An 11,564-nucleotide genomic window follows, 5' to 3' on the forward strand; every position below is an offset into this window, starting at 1 on the left:
AGACCCCCGTCACTTCTTCCAACCAGGACTCGTCTCTGCAGAAAATAACACAATCATCAGCTGATCGCTTCCAGAGTACTTTCCCCACTTTTTCCCTGATTTCTACACTATGTCAGATGAAGAAAAAAAGCGACGTAGTGCCACCCTGCACAGTAACAGGACCCCCATTTTGCTCCCTCCATGGAAAATAACTAAATAGTAAATTATATTACAGTAGTAATAACGTCCCTAATTGGACCCTAAAGAAATTATGTTCCCCACTTGTCACCATAAACTAATATAGCATGTTCCTCATTCTGGCCTTCGAACAGTAATTGAGTCCCTCATCCTGGCTCCCTTTATTTAATAATCTCGCCCAGATTGGCCACTTTATTATTATTATTATTATTATTATTATTTATTGTTATAGCGCCATTTATTCCATGGCACTTTACATGTAAGGAGGGGTATACATAATAAAAACAAGTACAATAATCTTAAACAATACAAGTCATAACTGGTACAGGAGGAGAGAGGACCCTGCCCGCGAAGGCTCACAATCTACAAGGGATGGGTGAGAATACAGTAGGCGAGGATAAAGCTGGTCATGCAGCGGTTTGGTCGATCGGTGGTTACTGCAGGTTGTAGGCTTGTCAGAAGAGGTGGGTCTTCAGGCTCTTTTTTACTTTAATTTTATAATATGCCCCAGCCTTGTACCCTTTGTCCATTTTCCAGCCTGGCCCCCAGATATCCATCCTGCCCCTCCAGCTATACATACTGGCCCCTTATATGTCCCTTATTCTGCCCCCATATATCTTTCCTGAACCCCCATATATCCTTCCTGGTCCCTTGTCCTGCCCCCCATATATAGATACATATGGATATCCTGGCCTTCCCATATATATCAATCCTGGCCCCTACCCATAGATATCCATCCTGCCCCTCCATATATCCATCCCGCCCCCCCATATATGCATCCTGGATCCCCCATATATGCATCCTGGCCCACCATATATATGCATCCTGGTCCCCCATATATATGCGCCCTGGTCCCTTGTCCTGTCCCCCCCATAAATCCATACTGCCCCCCATATATATGCATCCTGGCTCCCCATATATCCATCTTGGGCTCCATATATCCATCCTAGTCCCTTGTCCTGCCCTCCATATATCCAACCTGGCCCCCTCATATATATCCATCCTGGCCCCCCATATATACTGTATATATCTCTCCTGGCACCCTATATATCCATCCTGCCCCCCATATATACATCCTGGTCTGCCATATATATGCATCCTGGTCCCTTGTCCTGCCCCACCACCCCATAAATCCATCCTGGCCTCCCATATACAGTATATATGCATCCTGTTTTAGAGTTAACAAAAACTCCAGAAATGAATGGCACTAGGTAGTAATATGTTCGCAGGCTCAGTTAGTGAGGAAGGATTCTTGTTGAGACTCTTATGACATGTATATACTAAGCGTCTCCAGGGTGGTGCTCAACATGTATCAGAAATAGAGTAACAGTTAATGCTAAAATAAAACAGACGTGGCACTCACCCAAAGTACGCTGAAATCAATGTCCTTTATTCATCTTCATACAGTGGTGGACATTAATGGAGAGGCGGCAGGAGAAGGAGGGGGTGCGGGGAGTGAGGACAGGACGACGGCCGTTTCACGCAAATGCGCTTCTACGGGTGGACCCGTAGAAGCGCATTTGCGTGAAACGGCCGTCGTCCTGTCCTCACTCCCCGCACCCCCTCCTTCTCCTGCCGCCTCTCCATTAATGTCCACCACTGTATGAAGATGAATAAAGGACATTGATTTCAGTGTACTTTGGGTGAGTGCCACGTCTGCTTTATTTTAGCATATATGCATCCTGGCCCACCCTTATATCTGAATCCGGGACCTCCATACATCCATCTTGGCCCCCATACATCCATCCTGGTCCCTTGTCCTGCCCCCATATGTATCCATTCTGGTCACCCCATGTCTCCAGCCTATCCCCCATGTGTCTCCATCCTGGTCCTCCCATATGTCTCCATCCTGGTCCCCCCATGTGTCTCCATCCTGGTCCCCCATGTGTCTCCACCCTGGTGCCCCATGGGTCCCCATCCTGGTCCCCCCATGCGTCTCCAACCTGCTCATCCCCATGTGTATCCATCCTGTCCCCCCATGTGTCTCCATCCTGGTCCCCCCATGTGTCTCCATCCTGGTCCCCCATGTGTCTCCATCCTGGTCCCCCATGTGTCTCCATCCTGGTCTCCCATGTGTCTCCATCCTGCTCACCGCCCCATGTGTCTCCATCCAGTCCCCCCATGTGTATCCATCCTGTTCCCCCCATGTGTCTCCATCCTGGTCTCCCCACGTGTCTCCATCCTGGTCCCCCCGTGTGTCTCCATCCTGGTCCCCCAATGTGTCTCCATCCTGGGCCCCCCATGTGTCTCCATCCTGGTCCCCCGATGGGTCTCCATCCTGGGCCACCCCATGTGTCTCCATCCTGGGCCCCCCTTAATGTGTCTCCATCCTCGGACCCCTTCCATGTGTCTCCATCCTTGGCCCCCCATGTGTCTCCATCCTGGGTCCCCATGTATCTCCATCCCGGTCCCCCCATGTGTCTCCAACCTGGCTCCTTGGAAATAGAGAGAGATAGAGAGAGAGAGAGAGAACAAGTAAAAAAAAAAGATTCCTCTTACCTTCCTGCGCTCCCAGCGCCATGCGGCGTCCTCCTCCTCTGCAGGTCCGGCGCGCACATAGAAAAATGACCACTGACGTAGCAGAGGCCGGCGGGGAATGTGTGCACACGTCGTATGCAACGCATGACACTGACATCATACACCTGTGACGACGGGCACATACTGTTCAGTGTTGATCAGGACATGCACCGCGGCGGTTCAGGTAATAAATGCTGTGTGCACGTGTCCCTGCACATACTCTGCCTGCACTTTTAAAGGTCCCGCACCGCTAAAAACCGCAGACTTTTTTTTCTCCTTTCTCCTCCTCTCCTTCCCACTGCCAACGGTCCACTAGGGATTTCCCCGATACCCCACCAGGCCAGTCCGACCCTGGGTAGTTGACAAAGTAATTGCTGGCCTGCCAGTGTGGGAGCCCTATTGCTGCATGCAACACACATGAAGGAGACCCAACTTGGAGTCCATACATTTCCTGGCTGCAAGGTAGGTGGGGGATTCTTTCTGCACTGTTTGAATGAGGTGGTTTCCATGGAGGAGGCAGAAGAAGTGGAGGAAATGTTAGATACAGCGGCTTGTCCCGCAAGCTTTGAGGATTCCAAGACTTGTGGAGTAGCCCCTTCCCCGCCTGCCCCCACAGCCATCTGAGTCACCCAGTGCCCAGTCAGTGAGATGTAGCGCCCTTTGGCCATGCTTGCTCATCCAGGTGTCAGTGATGAAATGCTCCTTATTAGACAAAGATTATTTCAGGCTACCCGAGGAGCTCACCAGGTCCCTGCTCTCGCTGCTCTCTGGCGGGAACTTTCTGTTGCTTCCCATGCAAAGCCCCTCTTTTCCTCCCTCACTTACCATGCTCCCTCTGCAGGTCATAGGTGGGTATGGGTGTCCTAACTCTTCATTCTTGGCTCATGGAACATAAGTTACTTTCTCCTTTTCCTTTAATGGCTCGTGTTCACTCGAATGCGTTAAGCTTATATACAAGTGCTTCTCAGTAAATTAGAATATCATAAAAAAGTTAATTTATTTCAGTCCTTCAATACAAAAAGTGAAACTCATATATAATATAGAGTCATTACAAACAGAGTGATCTATTTCAAGTGTTTATTTTTATTAATGTTGATGATTATGGCTTACAGCCAATGAAAACCCAAAAATCATTATCTCTGTAAATCAGAATAATTAACAAAAAACACCTGCAAAGGCTTCCTACGCGTTTAAAAAGGTCCCTTAGTCTGTTTCAGTAGACTCCACAATCATGGGGAAGACTGCTGACTTGACAGATGTTCAGAAGGCAGTCATTGACACACTCCACAGGGAGGGTAAGCCACAAAAGGTCATTACCAGAGAAACTGGTTGTTCACAGAGTGCTGTATCCAAGCATATTAATGGAAAGTTGAGTGGAAAGAAAAAGTGTGGTAGAAAAAGGTGCACAAGCAACCGGGATAATGGAGCCTTGAAAGAATTGCTAAGAAAAGGCCATTCAAAAATTTGGGGGAGATTCACAAGGAGTGGACTGCTACTGAAGTCATTGCTTCTAGAGCCACCACGCACAGACATATCCAGCACAAGGGCTACAAGTGTCGCATTCCTTGTGTCAAGCTACTCATGACCAATAAACAATGCCAGAAGCGTTTTACCTGGCCCACAGAGAAAAAGAACTGGACTGTTGCTCACCGATCCAAAGTGTTCTTTTCAGATGAAAGTACATTTTGCATTTCATTTGAAAATCAAGGTCCCAGAGTCTGGAGGAAGAATGAAGAGGCACACAATCCAAATTGCTTGAGGTCTAGTGTGAAGTTTCCACAATCGGTGATGGTTTGGGGAGCCATGTCATCTGCTGGTGTAGGTCCAGTGTGTTTTATCATGACCAAAGTCAGCGCAGCAGTCTGCCAGGAAATTTTAGAGCACTTCATGCTTCTCTCTGCCGACAATCTTTTTGGAGATGGAAATTTCATTCTCCAGTAGGACTTGCACCTGTTCACACTGCCAAAAGTAGCAATACATGGTTTTAAAACAACAGTATCACTGTGCTTGATTGGCCAGCAAACTCACCTAACCTCATAAAGAATCCATGGGGTATTGCCAAGAGGAAGATCAGAGTCACCAGACCTAACAATGCAGACAAGCTGAAGGCTGCTGCGAAAGCAACCTGGGCTTCCATAACACCTCAGCATAATTAAAAAAAATGGCGTGTGGTTCCTCTTATCTTTATTGACCAGCTAAGGGAAAGTAGACAGGTGTGAGCTGGTCTACTTGGTCTGGGAAGGGCCCAATAACCATGGAGCTTCCCAGCCTAATAATATCAGCCCCCAACTGTCTGCTTAGCCTTTACTGATTATTAAAAAGGTGTACCCTTAAAAAATGATGTGGGGTCCCCCTGATTTTTAATAACCAGCAAAGGCTAAGCAGACAGCTGCGGGCTGATATTAATAGTTTGGAAGGTCCCTAGATATTGGCCCCTTCCCAGCCTAACAATGCTAGTCCTCAGCCACCCCAGAAATATGCGCTTAGCCTTTCTCTTCCCAATTGCCCTGGTGCATTGGCAGTCTGGGCAATGGTTTTCGTGTTGATGTCAGCTGTGTAATGTGCGCTGGCATCAAGTCCAGGGGTTAGTAATGGACAGGTGTCCATTACTAAAGAGAATGAAGCTCCATAAACTAGAGTTACAGCCAATACCGGTTGTTGCACTGAACTCTGTGAGGGCCTGACTGCTGTAACGAGCAGTGACATCAGTAAGGCTACCGTAGTTTCTAATCGCTGAACTGCAGTAACCTTACTGACATCACCACTCGCAGTGTGAGAACCTGCAGGTTCCCATGCTGCACAGTAAATTCTCATGCTGACAGCGATCATGACATAAGGTCACCGCAGTTCAGCATCTGTAACCTACGGTAACCTTAGGCTACTTTCACACATCAGGTTTTTGCCATCAGGCACAATCCGTTGAATGTTGAAAAAAACGGATCCGTCGCAGAATGTGAAAAACTGATGCAACGGATCCGTTTTTTCAACGGATCCGACTAGCATATCCAGATAATTTGATAAAAAAACATTGGAGCATACTCAGTTTAAAAAAACGGAATCTGGTGCCAAAATCCATCATTTTCCGGATCCGGCACCTTCCGGCTCCCATAGGCTTCCATTCTAGCAAAAAGCCAGAGACAAAACGTTACTGTGAACATTTTTACCAGACGCCGTAAACTACATTTTTGCTGGATCTGGCGAAAACTGGATAAAACGTAAGGCCATCAGGGGGAATCTGACGCTAATACAAGTCTATGGGGAAAAAACGGATCCGGCGGCATCTTTCTGGCGTGTATGAGTGTCTTCATTTCGTGTTAAAACTGTCATCACACATACTATAGGCACTGACATGTTAAGAGAGCCTAAAATGTATGACCACCTTTATTGTTCCCACAACTTGCCTGCTTAACATCCTAGAGCCAGTGGCCTAAGGGTCAACACCATTTTGATATCAGGATATGACCCCCTTGATGTGTACCTGTTATCTCACTGAAAAACAAGCTAAAAGCATAGTATTGTTGAGCTCAATCTCCCTCCTCATCCCTGTCCCCGCTATTAAATCCGCATTTGGTGAATATACCATCAGATGTGTAGGAACTGTCCATGCTCTTGTAGCTTACACCCTCTGGAAATGAATGGTTGTTATCCTCTTCATCAGCATTCTGCCAGCACTGTATGTCCAGGAACATCCTTTTCCTCACTTCCAAGTATGTATAGCTCTGCCACTGTCCAATAGCTTGCTTACTTTGTTCTGTATGAAGTGACTAGGGGGCCTATTCATTAAGATTGGTGTTTTGCCTGCCAGTCGTACTGAAGGGGCTCTCTTGACTACTATGTAGTTAATTTTTTACAAAACATGCAAACTCCTAATGGATGTTCTGTGTGGTGGTCTTTGAATCCAGGACCTCAGAGCTGCAAAGCCACTGTGCTGCCATGTTATATAGTGAGAAAGCAGCCAATCGGTGGCAGGGGGAGCAACTGTTCATGAACATCGGGGACTTAGGGAGCACACAATGGAGAGGACTCCAGAACTCAATGCCTGCAGACAGAGGCTTTCCCTTTAAATTCTTTGACCTGGAAGAAAAGAGAGTTTGGCCCTATCTGCCATGTTACTGGGAAGGGTTGTTACATACATCCTTGTATACACGTAAGTGCTGCAAGAAGGTGCAAAAAAACGTATAAAAGTGGCTCAGAAATCTCAAGATGGCCCATAAAGAATAAGACTATGTCTGGAGTCCTCTGTAATCAAGGCTGCATTGGGCAGTGACTGCAGCTGTGTAACTCCTTGAATTGCAATTCTCCTTGAAGACCAATAAGTGTATGTATACATGGCGTCATTTAGATGCCAAGATACCAGCATAGTTTGTTCTGTAGAAAGACGCTTCAGGAAAACAACAGCAGTCTTTTACTTGAAGTGTCTTTTCTGACGTCGTTTTTTTATTTATTTTTTTAGATCTATAAAAAAGTAGAAGAATGGACTGGTCACTTTGTTTCACCACTTCACAGTTTTTGAGACTGGAAGCTATTAATAGAAATGACAAATGATAAAAGACATGCACAGTAGGTCCTATTGACCTTGTTCTACATATGTTCATTCTTTTTTTATATTTTTTGGTACTTTTTCAGGCAAGAAAAAAAAAACTGAGCAAAAATTCTCTAAAAAAAAGGCTGCATTAGCAAACAGCAGTCATATGGCATCTAAAAACAGCAACAGTCTTGTGCCTCTGTGATCTTTCCACAGCTTTCCCTGCATAATCAATATATTTTTTCAGAATGCTTTCTTTCCTCAACCCTCAATCTACTAAAATGCTTGTGCATGCCCTCATCATCTCCCGCCTCGACTACTGCAACATCCTTTTCTGTGGCCTCTCTGCTAACACTCTCGCACGTCTCCAGTCCATCCTTAACTCTGCTGCCCGACTAATTCATCTCTCTCCTCTCTACTCTTCCGCTTCCCCCTCTGCAAATCTCTTCACTGGCTCCCATTCCCTCAGCGTATCCAGTTCAAATTACTAATACGGACTTACAAAGCCATCCATAACCTGTCTTCTCCATATATCTCTGAACTAATCTCCCGATATCTTCCCTCACGTAATCTCTGGTCCTCCCAAGACCTCCTTCTCTCTTCCACACTTATTCGCTCCTCACCTAACCGCCTCCAAGACTTCTCCCGAATATCCCCCATCCTCTGGAATTCTGTGCCCCAACACGTCCGACTATCAACCACATTCGGATCCTTCAGACAGAACCTGAAAACCCATCTCTTCAGGAAAGCCTACAGCCTGCACTGACCCTGCTGCCTCCTCACCACTACCGAAGCTACCGCCTCACCAACACCGGTGCTCCTGCAACCCTCGACCTACTGTCTCCATCCCCACCATCCTGTAGAATGTAAGGGCAGGGTCCTCTCCCCTCTGTATCAGTCTGTCATTGTTAGTCTGTTTACTGAAATTTGTATGTAATCCCTTCTCATGTACAGCACCATGGAGTCAATGGTGCTATATAAATAAATAATAATAATAATTTTGTAAGGAAACAGTCATTTCAACAGTGAAACCGAGGGGCCATTTTGACCAGTGATAGTGCAGGGAAAGAATGTGCAAAAAACTGTGGTACAGGGCTGCTGAAGCTTTTTTTGGGCCATTTGTCCTGTTTGTATTCATGGTCTCCTGTGGAGTGAAACTGATTGTTTTAAACACTCATAGTGATTGGTATCATTGTCAGACAGTCCCAGTACTATTGTCTACCCCTACACACCTAGGGGTTGCTAAACAGGTACAAAAACATTCTACTAAAGGTACCGTTACACTAAACGACTTACCAACGATCACGACCAGCGATACGACCTGGCCGTGATCGTTGGTAAGTCGTTGTGTGGTCGCTGGGGAGCTGTCACACAGACAGCTCTCTCCAGCGACCAACGATCAGGGGAATGACTTCGGCATCGTTGTAACTGTCTTCAACGATGCCGAAGTCCCCCTGCAGCACCCGGGTAACCAGGGTAAACATCGGGTTACTAAGTGCAGGGCCACGCTTAGTAACCCGATATTTACCCTGGTTACCATTGTAAAAGTTAAAAAAAAAACAGTACATACTCACATTCTGATGTCTGTCACGTCCCCCGGCGTCCACAGGGTTAAAACTGCTTTCGGCAGGAGCGCTGGTAATGCACGCGCTGCTGCCGAGAGCTTCCCTGCACTGAATGTGTCAGCGCCGGCCGTAAAGCAGAGCACAGCGGTGACGTCACCGCTGTGCTCTGCTTTACGGCCGGCGCTGACACAGTCAACCCTGTGGACGCCGGGGGACGTGACAGACATCAGAATGTGAGTATGTAGTGTTTTTTTAACTTTTACAATGGTATCCAGGGTAAATATCGGGTTACTAAGCGCGGCCCTGCACTTAGTAACCCGATATTTACCCTGGTTACAAGTGAACACATCGCTGGATCGGCGTCACACACGCCGATCCAGCGATGACAGCGGGTGATCAGCGACCAAAAAAAGGTCCTACTCCTGATCATTCCCATCGACCAACGATCTCCCAGCAGGGGCCTGATCATTGATCGCTGTCACACATAACGAGATCGTTAGCGGGATCGTTGCTTACGTCACCAAAAGCGTGACGTTGCAACAATATCGTTAACGATATCGTTATGTGTGACTCAGCCTTTAGCTCCCTGGAAGTAAATGGATTAGGGAAAGCTATTTTATTGCATATAGCCATGTAGCTATTTCTCAGCCAAGCTGCCTTCACACCTCTGCCATACCTACAGTGAAGGAAATAATTATTTGATCCCTTGCTGATTTTGTAAGTTTGCCGATTGACAAACACATGAACAGTCTATAATTTTAAGGGTAGGTTAATTTTAACATTAAGAGATAGAATATCCAAAATAAAATCTAGAAAATCACATTGTATAAATTAGATAATTGTTTTTGCATTTTGCAGTGAGAAATAAGTATTCGATCCCTCTAGCAAGACTAAAATACTTGGTGACAAAACCCTTGTTGGCAAGCACAGCAGTCAGATATTTTTGTAGTTGATGTTAAGGTTTGCACAAATGTGAGGAGGACTTTTGGCTTAATTACAATTTGCCAATGAAGGCAACAGATCCCTATTTAAAGACTGTTAAAAATTAACTTATAATGAACTATTTAAAGAATAAGATTAAAAGATACGACAGTCAGTGTGTATGGGGGGACATTGGGATATACCCCCTTTTTTTCTTTTTCTTTGCTATGCTCACAATATAGTCACTTCCTATATCCCACACTAGTGAATAGTGACAAATATTAGCTTGGTGCGGCCGCTACCAACTGCTCTCTAATATTGTTGCTGATAACACAGACTGACTGAAGCTAGTAATTCCTAAAGCCTCCCCAACATGTTTCACCAGGAATCTGGCATCATCAGGAGACAGAGGCTTAATGAACGAAATTGTAGTTGATGATGAGGTTTGCGCACATGTCAGGAGGAATTTTGGTCCACTGCTCTTTGCAGATCATCTCTAAATTATTAAGATTTTGAGGCTGTCACTTGGCAACTCGAAGAGTCATCTCCCTCCATAAGTTTTCTATGGGATTAAGGTCTGGAGACTGGCTAGGCCACTCCATGACCTTAATGTTCTTCCTTTTGAGCCACTAATTTGTTGCATTGGCTGTATGTTTTGGGTCATTGTCTTGCTGGAAGACCCAGCCACAACCCATTTTTAATGTCCTGGCATTGGGAAGGAGGTTGTCACTCAGGATTTTATGGTACATGGCTCCATCCATTCTCCCATTGATGCAGTGAAGTAATCCTGTGCTCTTAGCAGAGAAACACCCCCAAAACATAATATTTCCACCTCCATGCTTGACAGTGGGGACAATGTTCTTTGGGTCATAGGCAGCATTTCTCTTCCTCCAAACATGGCGAGTTGAGTTAATCACAAAGAGCTCAATTTTTGCCTCATCTGACCACCATACCTTCTCCCAATCACTCACAGAATCATCCAGGTGTTCATTGGCAAACTTCAGATGGGTCTGCACATGTGCCTTCTTGATCAGGGGGATCTTGCGGGCACTGCAGGACTTTAAACCTTTATGACGTAATGTGTTACCAATGGTTTTATTGGTGACTGTGGTCCCAGCTGCCTTGAGATCATTAACATGTTCCCCCCGTTTAGTTTTAGGCTGATCTCTCACCTTCCTCATGATCAAGGATACCCCACCAGGTGAGATTTTGCATGGTGCCCCAGATCGATGTCGATTGACAGTCAATTTGCATTTCTTCCATTTTCTTACTATTGCACCAATAATTGTCTCCTTCTCACCTAGTGTCCTACTTATGGTTTTGTAGCCCATTCCAGCTTTGTGCAGGTCTATGATCTTGTCCCTGACATCCTTATAAAGCTTTTTGGCATCAGTCAGACATCCCTTTGGCGGATATTAGCTACTCACAAATGGCACCCTTACAAAATCCAGCTGCTGCAGCATCTCAACGAGGATGACCCAGATCGGTGCGCTGAATTTGTAGAATGGGCAAAACAAAAATTGGAACAGGACCCTCAGTTTACACAGGACATTATGTTCAGTGATGAGGCAAACTTTTTTGGGTGGCCATTTATATGAATACACGTAAATAAAATAGGAATGATGACAGTTTTCTTGTGTAGGGTGTCTTGCATTGATATCTGCTGCAATGACCCGGGTACTGTGTTCACCAGACATCAGCACAATTTCTATCCGCTCCTCACGTGTTAACCTCCTCGACATGTCAGTGGCTGTAAACAAAGAGAAACTTGTAATAACTCATGAAAGAATAAAGTTACTTTAAAACCAAGCACACCATTGTTTTTCTTGTGAAATTCTCAATAAGTTTGATGTGTCACA

The sequence above is a fragment of the Ranitomeya variabilis genome, chromosome 1 (assembly GCF_051348905.1).
Source record: "Ranitomeya variabilis isolate aRanVar5 chromosome 1, aRanVar5.hap1, whole genome shotgun sequence".
Classification (NCBI taxonomy): domain Eukaryota; kingdom Metazoa; phylum Chordata; class Amphibia; order Anura; family Dendrobatidae; genus Ranitomeya; species Ranitomeya variabilis.